We start from the raw sequence: 14,413 nt of genomic DNA on the forward strand, positions 1-14,413 counted from the left end.
GCTACTTGCTGGCTTTTTCTCCCAGAATAATGTAAATCAGAAAATGAAAATAAATGTCAAAAGTGCTGAGATATATAAGACGTTATCTTCAAGTGTTACATTGCTCAGCCAAAGATTTGCCTGAATAGCCTTACTTTAAAAATCTATATAGCTCCCCTGCTTCTAGTGTCAGGGTGACAACTTTTCAGTCAGAAGGAGAATGTGTGGGCCTCATATTCAGGGAGCAGATGGCTTCCAAGTGCTTTTCACAAAGCACGTTTTCAACCTGGGAGGCCAGGATTCTGGGAGCACTCTCACTGTTTCAGACACTTTATCTCTGCTCACCCATTCAACAACACCCCTTCTTTGGCTGCAGCGATTCTATTCACAAAATTGGTCTACAACTGTGTTAAATGATATCCAAATAGAAATGATGAACTCTTTGCAAACAACTCAGATCCAAGTTTTCTCTGGCCTCAGATGGGCCTGTGTAGGACCGAAGTGATAGATTCTTTAATAAAGTGAGAAAAATCTTCTCATTCATTCAACAGGCTTTAATCAAGGACCTACTATATGTCTGGCTCTCTGTTCAGCCCCTAGGAATGCAAAGATAAATGACACTTCTGTCTTCAAGGATTTATAGTCTTATTGGATGAGATTGGCAAATTGTAATACAATGTTACAGGTGATGCTTAAGTGACGGAAGAACCAAAGTAAAATCGCTCCTGTATCTAACACTTGAAAATCTGAACACCAAAATAAATTGTTTTAACATTGAGTTATAACCTGAAGTATAATCAACTCCCATAACCCCAAATGGAGATAAACAAATGATTGAATAAATTAATGAGGAGGGGGGATGATCTTCCTTATGGAAGAATTCTAATTAAAATGTGGAAGGATGAGAGAAATATAAAATCACTGTTAGAATATTATAGTGATAAATACTGCAGGCAAGATATGATGAATGCTAAAGTTAATAGGTGAAACTTTAAGGCAAAATGGGATAAATGTATAGCCTCAAAGTATTCCCCCAAATATTTATTAGTTACAGTGGTAGTTTTAACAAATGTCCACAAATTATTTGCTGCTTTTTCTTCCAGGAAGTATAACTTTGTTCCTCTCTTCTTGTGTGTGGGTTGGACTTAGTGACTCACTTTTAATGAATAGAGTATGGAAAAGGAATGATAATAACTTTACAGTGGAAAAACATGTTATTTTGAAAAATATCTGACCAGTACTCTTCAGAAGTGTCAAGGTTAAAAATAAGGAGAGAAAAACTGTCAGATGGGAGAGAACTAAAGAGACATTGACAGCTAAATGCAATGTGGGATCTTGCTCTGGCTCCTGGCACAGAAAAAGGATATCAGTGGAAAACTGGTGAAATCCAAGTAAGTTCTATAGTTGAGTTAGTAGTATTGTACCAATGCTAATTTCTTAGTTTTAATTAATGTGTAATGAATCTGTGAGATGGTAACATTAGAGAAGCTAAGTGAATGATTTGTGGAAACTGCATTATATTTGCAACTCTTTTGTAAATATAAAAGTATTTCAAAAGAAAAAGTGTAAAACTGTTATAAGTGCATGAAAATAAAGCCAACCTGTGGATATTACTGGGGGGTTTTCAAGAGGGAGTGAGGTTTGATTCTTGAAAGAAAAGTAGAGGCTTGCTAGGTAGACGAGGCAGGGGAGGCAACTCTGCAGAGGACACTCAGTATGCTGAGTCCCTTGGGAAAACTGCAGTGGCGTTAAACAGCTTTCCAGTTTGGAGAAGCAGACCGTCAGCTACAGGATTTGGGATTTCCATTTCCTAGAGACACATTGTCCTAGATTTCCAGCTCTCGCTGAAAGTGTTCTCCTCTCTTCCAAGATGAGACTCAGCAGAGAAGGATGTATGCTGAACTTCTCAGCTAGTTTCATATTCTCTTCTTCTCTTTTGGGTATTTTCTTTCTCTATCCATGTTGGCTCATTGATAGTGAGCTGTCATTCTGGCAAGCAGAGATACCATACATGGGTGAGAAATTAAAATGAAAAGAGCCGGTGATGAGCATTATTTATAATTTGAATAGTCTCTGTTGAATATAATAGCCGAGCTGTTAAGCCAACTCCTAATGCCTTCAGACAATACTAAAATGCTCCTCAATTATAACGGTGTGTTTGTGAGACTGATGCTGTGTGGACCATAATGGGGTTGGGGATACAGTGGAGGAGGAGACATGACAGGAAAAACGCTTAAAGCAAATGAAATGTTTGAGGATATCCTGTCCCTTTGGCCTACCTCCCTCAGCACTCCACCCCACCCCCTTTTCTCTCCCTAGCATATCTAACAAGTTGTTGGCCGGGAACATACATGTCCACTAGAGAACAGAATCATATTCTTTAGGACTTGAGATGAGAACATTTACCTCCAGAAGCTTAAATGGAAAATAAGACATAGACTCCTGAGAATGTGGATAAGAGCTGATCCAAGATTGGTGCCCTCTTCCATTACAGCCTCACATGGCTTCTGAGCCAAGACCATTTCAGGGAGATTTGAGGCCCCTCTCCTGAAGGGTAGCTTATGTCCTACTCTGAAGAAGAACTATAAATATACAAAATATGATTATTGCAGTGCAGAAGAGAGACATAAGACTCTAGGGCTCAGGGAGAAAGAAGAACTGGTGATTCCATGGGCCTGACTACCTTCAGGACATTATTTGTATTTCCAGAGCACCTTGGGCTTACCCCAACCAAAGCACTCATCATAGTCTATTTTTCCTGACTATTTGCCTTTCTCACTAGATTGTGAGACCTGCGAGGGTTGGGACTGTGTCTCAATAGTGTCTTTAGCATCTACTATAGAGGTTGGCACAGAGTAGATGCAGAGGACTGTTTGTTGAATCCATTCATCTATTTCATAAATAATTATGATATACCTACTTAGATGGTTACTTCTATGTGTCAACTTGAGTGGGCCATGATGTGTCCAGATATTTGGTCAACATTATTCTAGGCATCTCTGCAAGGGTATTTATGGATGAGATTAACTTGAATCTGAACTAAGTGAAGTAGAATGCCCTCCATGAAGTGAGTGTGCCTCATTTAATTAGTTGAAAAGCCTGAATAAAACAAAAAAGCTGACTCTCCTGTGGGTAAAAGGGAATTCCTCTTTCCTGACCACTGAGCTAGGACATCAGTATTTTCCTGCCTTCAGACTTGAACTGAAACATTAGGTCTTCTTGGGTCTTGAGTTACTGGTTTTTGGACTGAAACATATAGTGTTGGCTCTTCAGATTCTCAGGCTTTCAGACTTGGACTAGAACTGCATCATGGACTCTCCTGGGTCTGCAGCTTGCTGACTGCACATCGTGGGACTTGTCAGCCTTCTTAATTGTGTAAACCAATTTCATATAATAAATCAGTCTCTCTCAATCCCTCTCAGGTATTGTGGAGCAGAGACAAGTTATTCTCACAGTAGTCTTTCTAAATTCTTGATCCACAGGAGCCAAAGGCCCAGATGCTGGAATGGATGCCAGAGAAAAGGTGTCTCCTCCAATTCTGTCAGCTTCATTACTCTAATGGGAATGACACTATTTTTTTCTAGTTGAATAAATGGTCTTAACTAATGAACTCTAAGTATCAGTATAATTTCTGCAAGATGATTACTGAAAATTAATATAGGTTTTTCAGCTATTGTATCTCTCAGACTAGTTTAGTGGTGAGATTGTAATAGGCAGGGTAGTCATGGAGGCCAGCTGGTGTGAAGGAATGACAACCACTGGCATGGTAGCCTGGGAACCTGGGTTCTCATCTTGTATCTGAGTCTACATGTGCGACCACAGCCCAGTCCCTTAGCTTTTCTGATCCTAGGTTTACTCATTTACAAAAATGGGGAAAAAGGACATTTGTTCTGCCTCCCTTAGAAGATTTGTGTGAAAATCAAACTCAACAAAATAAACAGACCAAGAGACCATGAAGCACTATGGTCATAAGAGATTTTATTTTCCATCTTTCATAGCCCAGCCCATGTGACAGCATTTGTATACCACACATGGTGGGGTTAATATTTGGACTGACAACTTCTGTTAACTTTGGTAGTTTTTCTTAAATAAACTTAATTTTTCTAGTTCAGAACTTATGTTTGCAAAGTTAAAGAGGGGAAAGATCAATGCCACATAATAGGATATTTCTAAAAATACCAAATGATTAGATTTAATATTAACAGCATTTTTAAAAGTCCTGCCTACATCCATCCTAAATATTTCTAAGATCTATTTCATATCTATGACCCTCAGGGTCAATGCCAGCCCTTATGACTTCTTTGTGTGAATTAGAACACAGTGTCTCTTTCTCAAATAGTGTAAAGCCTCTCACTGAAGTTCTTGGTGACTGGAGCCCAGACTAGATTCCAGCTCCCATTTGCCCCCTTTAGTCAAGCACCCTTGTGCAGTGAAAAACCTGAACAACCATATGCAGCCAGCCTTACTCTCCTCATTTAAGCCATGGGATCATACCTAGATTATGACAATAGCTTTTCAATGAATTATCTGATCCTGCCCCCATTTGCACACCCTGCCTGCTTCTGCCAGAATACAGACCTGACCTTAGTGTTCTCATGTCCAAAGTCTTAGGATGGCTCTCCATTTCTTTGAGAATAAATTCCAGTTTTCTTAGCTTTATGCAAGGGGTCCTTTATGAGCTGAGCCTTATCTTCTAGCTTTGTCTCTGTGCTGAAAATTCCAAGTTCCCATAACATCAGAACTTGTAGTTCTCCACAGGCTTCCTGCTATTTTATGCTTTCAGTCTTTGTTCCTACTGATTCTTCTGCATAGACTGCCTCCTAGACCCACACCTCTTCTCTCCTTAATGAAATCCCATTCATCTTGAAGCTTCAGTTTGGTGTCACTGCCCCCAGAAATCTTTCGCTTGCCAGCCCAGCTTGTGCTGAGGAAGGCATGAGGATGAGGTATTACCCCAGTGCATAACTCTTCCTTTCCACAACCATTCTAGAACTGACCACACGACTTCTCAATGTTCTACTATGTCTCTCTTTTCCCTACTAAAGGTCAGTGAATATAAGGACTGTTTCTTATTGAACATTGTATTCCTAGCAATGAGCAGAGTGTCTGCCACATAATTATGGGTTCAAGATGCATTTACTGAATGAATGAAAGAATGAATGAAGAATCGTAGAATGCTAGCTCCAAAAGGGATTTAATGAATTTTCTAGTTTAGTTTCCTTATTAAATCTAGGAGAAAACTTGGGCCCAGAGAGGGTAAATAGCTAATGAAAGTCACATAGCTAGTTAAGAATTGAAGTAAGCTTAGGATCAAAATTCCTTTCCTCCTATCTTTACATTTTCCTACACTGACCCCAGACTTATTATCTCTTTAATATCCAACTAAATAGACAGGTACTTTTCTTGAGAGAATTTTCAAATTATAAATCTCTGCTCAAATGCTTTTCTCCCTTATTTTCTGGCAAATACCATCTGTCAACTGGTATTTTATGTGAATGGAATAACAGAAGGTTTGTGCTCTTCAGAAAGTGTTAGAAGTTAATACTTCCCGCTGTGATCCATATTTGGTTGCTTAAAGAGAAAAAGTCTTTTTCAGCATGAATAAGGAAAAATCAACTTGAAGCTTAACTAATTCCTTTAGAAACTGTGGTTGAGTTCAAGGTTGCTTTGATCCTTATGAAACTTTTTTGGAAGTGTGACATGTCTTTTTTTTTTAATATAACTCTATCCCCCAAGAGATATCAGAACAAGAGATTGATAAAATTATTAGCTTTGAAACCACTGAAGAATTTACAATGGAGAAAAGGCTGATGTAGACTCCATAAATTCTAAACCTCTACATATACATAAAAATGGTTAAAATAATAAGGCAAAAAACAGATGAGAAAAAATTACCAGTAAATATGACAAATTACTATAACCTAGGAAGCTCATGCAAATTGCTAAGAAAAACATTAAGAGACTCAATAGATAAGTGGGCAATGGAGATGAACAATTTATAAAAGGAAGTGTTATTAGTAAACAAGCATATGGGAAAATATTTAAACCTTCTAGCAAGAAACAAAGTAAAAAAGAGAACATTAATGAAGCGCTTTTTATAGCCATTAAACTAGTCAAAACCAAAATGCTATTGACTATCCACAATGTTGTGGTAAAATTGGCACATGCCTAAATCACTGATGGCAGTGTAGGCTGGGATAAACATTTTGGGTTTGAATATGTATAGCCTTTGGCATAGTAATCTTGCTTCTGAGAATTCAACCTCAGGAAGTAATCCAAAAGGAGAAAATAAACCATAGTCATAAAAATGTCCATTTAAATGTTAGCTAGGGTAGAAAAATAAGAAACCATCTAAATATTTAATAAAGGTAAAGTATCTGGTGAAGCAGTAATCATCTAAAGGATGAGACATTATGCAGTCATTATAATTATGATTTGGAAGATAATGTAAATAACACAAAAAATGCTTAAGACATAAAAAGTGGAAAAAAAAGGATAAAGAATATAACTCTGGTATAGTCATGGTTATAATATTTTGTTGGCGTGGACCCAGTTACGCTGTCCTCATAGTCCCATGAGAGAACTTTTGCTCCACTCCTCATGAGGAAGTAGTGACAAAGAGGCCTTTTAGCCCTTCTCTTTATCTCTTACTTTTCCTCTCCTAGGGAGGAAAAATGATTTATCTGATTAACAAGCTAGGGAAGGGGTCACTGGGTACATGCATACATATGTTTATTGCTTGCTCTCTTTGGAGGCACTTGCTCTTCTCCCTACCTCTGTTTCCATGTATGATAAGGAGAGCTGGATCAGGGCTCAGGACCTAGCTGCCACAGGCAAGACTAGAAGTCTCCCTCTTTGTTGTCCCCCGCCTCCTGCTTATCCAGGGTATGACCTTCTGAGTGGCTACCTGGGAAATGCTTGGTCTGCAGACCCAACTCTTCCCATATGCAAATCCCATGATATTTGATTTGAAAGGGAGTCAAATGGACCCTCCACTTTGGTAACTAGTCTAAACCACTTCTCCCAATCCTTTACCAACTATAAACAAATAAGTTTCACCTGGTTCCTGTGTCTGATTCTCCACTGCTTTCAGAGAGAAGAAAAAAAGGCTGAGTAATGAACTCCCCTCAATCCTAACACATCCATGCCCATGGACCTAGAAGGGAGTCCCAGCAAAATTAAACCCATTTTATTTATTGGAGGGGTAAATATGGTTGTGAATTCTTTCCCTTTCTTTCATTTGATTTTCCATTAATCTTGTCTGAGATATGAATAGCTCCAAACCTGTAGGCATATAGTAACTAATTGTCTTAGTCCAGGTAATGGTATGTGACTGTCATCCACCCAGAAATCACTTTTCTAAGCACTTTGGCAAGCTTCTTGGGGGCATGAATAGTTTTGTATTTCCCAGGGGTGGCTATTGAGGGACTATTCACTGGTATAACAATGGGAACCTAACCCAAGTTGGATCAATACAATCTCTTCCCTAGCATTTTAAAAGCTAATCTGAGAATAAAACTGATACAGAAATGGATTGACAGTGGAGAAGAAGAGTATAGTTAGGGTGTAGGGAAGCTCCTGGCTCCAGGCATTGCTGACAACCAATATATAGTCTTCCTTCTTCTCTACTTGGTAACCTAGACCATTAAATTCTCACTTTGGCATAAGCTGGCTGGAGTTGGAATCTACCTAAGTTCTGACTGCAGAGGGAAACTCTCTGTGAAACTGAATCCCATCAAGGGGTGCTTTGGGATCAGTAATGAAGCTGCCCTGACTCTCATCTAAGGCCTACTTAGGAAGGTTGTATGAAACTATAAAACTTAATCTCTGTCAGAGAAAGACTATTCTGCATGTAATCCATAAGAAGTCACATTTTAAATAATCCCAACACCAGTGTTTTTAAACAGAAGATTAAATCAAAATTGTTCAAAATCACTCACTGCTGTATTTCATCAACTCTGTTAGAATCACAGCAGGTATGAATGAGTAGCAAATTCATGAATTGTGCATTAGTTTCTCTTTTCCCCAAGGCTAATTGTTTGCTTTATTTTTCTTCTATTAGCGCTGTCAGTGCACAGTGATATATAGTAAGCCTTGCATCTTGATGAGAAACAAAAAGAAAATTTTAAATGTGGATATAATTATACAATGCCAAAGAGTTTGTTTCCTTTTTCTCCCCACTAGCTCTCATCAAGGCAAGAGTTTTTGGAAATTAACACAATCAGCCCTGAGAATAAATATGTCAACAAACAGAGTTTGTACATATGCTGACTGTTCTCTCCATGAAGAACATTATCTAGAGTTGAACTTTAGCTATTAGGCTGCACAAAGTTGTGTGTGTGTGTGTGTTTTATTTCCCTTTCCTTTCCATCATTGTCTCGTAAAAAAAAAAGAAATCAAGATATGTTTTGTTCTTCAATCTGATGCATCTCTTTCCATAACGGAGACACTGACCACAAGCCACTCTCCAGAACTTTGACTCATCTTGTTTTATCTTCCTCACAGATCTTATGCTCCTATTGAAGACAGAAGAGAAAGTGTAGTCCTTCTGGGTAGTCTATATGTCAGGGGATATAAGCTGATAGGAAAATGATAGATGTTCTCTTAGATTCTGTCTCTCAGTGAATTAAGGCATCCACAATACCAATGAGCACGTGGCAAAAGGTTTGTGCTTCATATTAAGGGGTGCCTGACTCAGTCAAGACTGTCTTGTGCTTAAAGTGAACATGAGAGTGGCCAATTAAAAATATTAATAAACCTTAGCAAAGAGTGAATACGTAGTGATACATAAAGTGAATTTGCTAGTTTATAGATATTTTTATCATAAATCTAATTATTTGTATATAAATTTAAGTTTGCAAAGCACCTTCATTATAATCAAGTGAGAGCAGCATCGCCAGTGCATCATTTTTCTGCTGCTATTCATAGCAAAATTTCTAAAAATACAAGTTGTCTATACTCATTGCCTCTCCTTTGCCTTCCATTGTCTCCTCAGCCAACTCCAATAAGCTTTTGTGAAACATTCTTCAGCAACCACCCTTATTATATATAATTAATATGTTCTAGTATTATATTGAGTTGGCCAAAAAGTTTGTTTGAGTTTTCTGTAAGATGAGAAAACCTAAATGAACTTTTACTTATCTTACAGATAAGAAAACCCAAATGAAATTTTTGGCCAACTCAATATTTCTCAGTGATTTCCATGTGGCTAGGTTTGTTGGCCAAATCCCATTTCTCATTTTACTTCATCTCTTCGCAAAATTTGACACAATTTACTGCTTTCTTCCTGCCTTGTGCAGTACTAATCTTTTTTATTTCTCCTCCTACCTCACTAGCTGTTCTTTCCCAGTTTCCTTTGTTTATTCCCACCTGATCTACTTAATCTCTTAATGTACAAGTGACCCAGGTTCAGCCCTTGGATCTCTTCTCTTTTTCATTTACATCTTCTTCTTTAGGAGGTGATTTTCCATTTTCATGGCTTCAAAAACCATCAAATTCCCAAGTCTTTCTCTCCATACATAAGCACTCTCTGTTCCAGACACAATGGTTGACTCAACATTTCCACTTAAGTATCTCACAGGATACACTTGCTCCTTGGAAGAAAAGCTATGACAAATCTAGACAGCGTATTAAAAAGCAGAGAAATTACTTTGCCGACAAAGGTCCGTATAGTCAAAGCTATGATTTTTCTAATAGTCATGTATAGATGTGAGAATTGGACTGTAAAGAAGGCTGAGCACCAAAGAATTGATGCTTTCGAACTGTGGTGTTGGATAAGACTCTTGAAAGACCCTTGGGCTGCAAAGAGATCAAACCAATCAATCCCAAAGGAAATCAGTCCTGAATATTCATTGGAAGGAATGATGCTGAAGCTGAAGCTCCAACTCATTGGTCACCTGATGCAAAGATCTGACTCAGTGGAAAAGACTCTGATGCTGGGAAAGATTGAAGGCAGGAGGAGAAGGGGATGACAAAGGATGGGATGGTTGAAAGGCATCACTGACTCAATGGACATGAGTTTGAGCAAGCTGTGGGAGTTGGTGATGGACAGGGAAGCCTGGAATGCTGCAGTCCATGGAGTCGCAAAGAGTTGGACATAAGTGAGCAACCCAACAATGACAACAGTCTCATAGGAATGTCAGACTTCATGTGTCCAAAGGAAGTTATGACTCCTCCAAACTGTTTCCTCCATCTTCTGTATCCCAGATGATAGGATACAGTTGATCAGGCCTAAAACTTCAGAATCATCCTTGGTAGCTCTCTTTCCTTCACAGATCATACCTAATCTATCAAGAAATTGTGTTAGCTCTGCCTCTAAAATAATGTCCCAAATCTGATCATTTCTTACCACCTCTGCTGAAAATAATCTGGGTCTAAGCCAACATCGTTTCTTGTCTGGATTTTTATAGTAGTTTCCCAACTGCTCTGTTCCACCCTTGCTCCCCTGTAGTTTCTTCTCTGCAGAGCAGACAGAATTGTCTCTAAAAAATGTAAGTCAGATCAAATCATTTCCTTGCTTAAACTCCAAGCAACCTCCTATCACACTTAGAATAAAACCCAAAGTCTTACAATGGCCTAGAAGGCCCTCTATGATCTTGCCATATCTCCTACTGCTCCCAATTTTCTTTCCTGTGTTCCAGTCTGTACCTCCAACATATTAAGCAATTCACCTTAGAGTTTTTGCGCTGTCTACTTCTGCCTGGAAAGCTCTTCCACTAAATTTTTGCATGACTGGATTCTTTATATTATTTGGGCTTCTGCTCAGAAGTCTCTACCTCAAAGAAGCCTTTGTGGAACATTCTATCAAAAAGACAGTCCATCCATCTTACACATCCCTCTCTATTCCTTTATTCTACTTTATTTTTTCATAGAGATATTACTCTGTGAAATTATGTATTTTATTATTTGTTTATATATTTATTGAATGCCTCTCCACTTAGACTACAAGCAACGTGAAGGCAAAGTCTTTGTCTTGTTTACCAGGACAGCCTTAGTGCCGAACATATATAGTCACCCAAAACCCCTGTGGAATGAATGAATCAAACACTGTATTTTATACAAAAGAAAACTAAGGCACAATGGTTAAGTAATTTGCCCCAGGTCAGAGAGACGTTGACTTAAAGTCTTATCTTCATGGTACTTACTCTGGTTGAAATAACCCATATTCATGGGTACATACAGAAAAGTCTCTTAGGTAAGACCATATCACTAAGCTCTTTCATGATACATACCAGCAACATACAGCATAGCACAGGGCAAAGCCAGCAGACTAGCCTGCAATAAATTTCTAATGCACACACCAACAGATTAGATTTAATACTTATTAATAGCTTTCCAAAGACAAGTGTGCTACTGAACCCAAACTTCAACTGATGATGATTGTGTTTCTCTTTAGACATGTCTTTTTTTTAATAGACAGGTTGATTACAAATAATTCATCATTTCAGATTGTTCATTACTTAACAAAGAAATGGAGAGAGGGAGCCAGCATCCTTCCTGCTGTCTCCTGCAAGTGGAAATGAGGCTCAGACATCCAGGACTGCACATTAATTTGACTTTTTAAAAATAGGGACTGACAACTTTAATAATTCAAGACATAGATGTCTCTATCTTTGCACATGAGCCTTTTTAATCTTTGGAGACTAAGATAGAAATCATTTCTTCAGTACAAAGTAAAAGAAAGATTTTTTAATTGTGGTCTTTTGTAGATAGCTCTGCTTCATGGTGCATTAGTGCCAAGAAGCTTTCTTTTTTTTTTTTCTGAGAAAAAGGATGCTCTGTAGTCCTAGGTTTGCATTACAATCCATAAAGTGTGTCTGAAATTCTCCCATTTCTGATTCATTTCTTTGGATCTTTTAGATCTTACTCTTCAATGATCTGTCCCCTCATATGCAAATATTCAGGACCTTCTTCAGCACCACTCCAAAGAATCTGTGAAATCCAAAGGGATTTGTTACTAGTATGGTGCTTTGATGGTATAACTGTTGGCAAGAAATCACTTATATCTATATAAGTGGTATCTATATGGGCAAGATCTTCAACTCCCTTGATGAAACTGGTCAATTAAGATTTTTCTGAGTCAGAAGGTTGACAGGAGCCGGTTTCTGTCTGGATTGACTCCTACTTACAGGACAGAACCCAACACTACATTGAGTAAAGGGGAAATGTGAGTTTCTGTGCAGAGAGAGTTCCTGGCTCTACTTTTGAAGGGGAGCTACCACTCAGAAGTATAAAGTCAAATTTCGCATCTTCGGACAGCTCCATGAATTATCTGAGTATTCCTTTCATAAGCTGAGTCATCCTTGGAGCCCACCTTCAGTTCTGTGTATTCTTGAGCAGGACATTTAAGAGTTTTGGAGTCAACAGAGAGCTGGGCTTGAATCCCAGGTTACAGTCTATTTGCCCTTATGCATACATAACTTTTGCGTCTCCATTTGCTTATCTCTAAAGTGGAGATAATGTCAGCCCCTGTGAGGATTACATAAACTGATGCCAGTAGGATGCTTAGGACGGTATCTGACACACAATGCAATTCAGTAAATGGAAGTTATTGGTGGTGATGGTGCTTCCTTTAAGTGGAATAATGTATGTTTGTCATTTACCAGCTGTGTGACTTTAGGCAAGTCAGTTCACATCTCTGAATTTCAGTGTTCTCCTTTTTCAAAGAGGGATGATTACAATATCTACCTGAAATGGCCTTGTGAAGATTACGTAAGTGAATCAGTGTAAAGCTCTTTAGTAGAGTACCTGACATGCTGTAAATAAAATGGATAAATGTTGATAGTATTCTTGTTGATTCCTTCTTCTCTTGACCAACATGTATCTTTACTTGGAATAAGAAATCTCTTAGTAAGGAGGAAAAAATAGAGGCAGGGGGTAGGGGTGGGGAGTATCTGGATACACAGGAAGGTGAGGGGTTGATGAGACATCAAATATCATGATGCAACCACAAAAGAGAATATAAATTCAATTATGACATTAAAATACAGTTTAATTTTCATTTTGGAGGAAATGACAACAGAATGCATCCAATTTGATTAAAAATGAAATCAAGACTAGAAATTCGTCCACAAAGTGATGAAACTGGAAGATTTCTTAGGGGCGACTGTAAGAATTAAATGAACTCCTTTAGCCCTTTTCAGAAATTGAAAGCCTTGCCCACTTTGAAGTTATTGGAAGGGAGTATTTGATCTACTCATGTGGTCATTGGCACACCACCACTCCTCTCTATCATCTCACTAAATAATCCTCAGGTGTACTCTTTGAATCCTGTCCATAGATTGAATTTTCCCAGACTAGGTTCCCAGTCTAGACACTGAGAGAATGTTTGCTGTTTGTGCCATATGTGAAAACAAATATTCAGTACTCTCCATTTTCAACCACAATTGCTGACTTAAAATTAAATACAGAAGAAGAAATAAAAAGGACAGATCTAAAATATTCAAGTGCCCATAATCAAACCGTGGATCTCATGACTCTTCCTTAGAATATTTCTTTTAGAAATTGGTAATTCTTAATATGTGTCAGATATTAAGGCTGTAAATGCCCTTTACTTGTAGGTAACTTTTAGAACCTGTTCAAAAAAACACTCTAGATGTTAGGTTGTGGGCTTATTCTAGTAGGTAGCAAAAGTATATAAATAACATAAAAATATTTCCAAATGGTTTAGTTCTAGGGATGGTAAGCATTTAGAGATCTTGCATTATGTAGTTCATGGTTTAAAATAACATATTTTCTTACGAGTGACAGAAAGTTTGAGCTGCCTAACGTTCTAAAAGGCCGGATGTAAAGTACTCAATTTCTATTTAAACTACTTTTCTAAGAACTTCTTTTCCAAATAGCCATTCCTCACTGCTCAGATATATTTATGGTATAGACTTTTACTGAGAGTAGTCTTATAAGAAACTGGTGACCCAATAGTTTCAGTTTTTAAATGTTTTTTTTTTTATTTCTGCTGTTATTGTTTTTCAATCTCCTAGACTGGTTGGAAATAGAAAACCCAAAATACAACAGATTTAGGTAGCTTAGGTAAAATTTAATTGGACTGTAATCCAAGTCACAAGTCATAAGGTATAATTTAGCAGATGCTCAAAACAATCTTGGGAGGTCACCAAAAGGTTTGATTTTAAATAGTTATTTTTCTGTAATAATAGCCAGCTTGTAGGATGCTGTTTATATTTGACTCTTTTGACTTTCATTCTAAATTGCTTTTTTACATAGAAGTTTTTACTTTGGAGAAGAATTGTGTGATTTTTTAAAATTGATTTTTATCTATATTTGGGAAGGAGGTGAATGTTTTACCAGAAAACGAGTGATTACTGAAGGGGATGTGTATGGAGTCCCAAAGCTGCTATAAACTCACTGGTGGTAATAAATTGTGGTTTCTAGCTTTGATATTTTTGGGGGGTGGGGAGGAGGCAGTGATTGTTCTTTA

The sequence above is a fragment of the Cervus canadensis genome, chromosome X (genome assembly GCF_019320065.1).
Source record: "Cervus canadensis isolate Bull #8, Minnesota chromosome X, ASM1932006v1, whole genome shotgun sequence".
Taxonomy (NCBI): domain Eukaryota; kingdom Metazoa; phylum Chordata; class Mammalia; order Artiodactyla; family Cervidae; genus Cervus; species Cervus canadensis.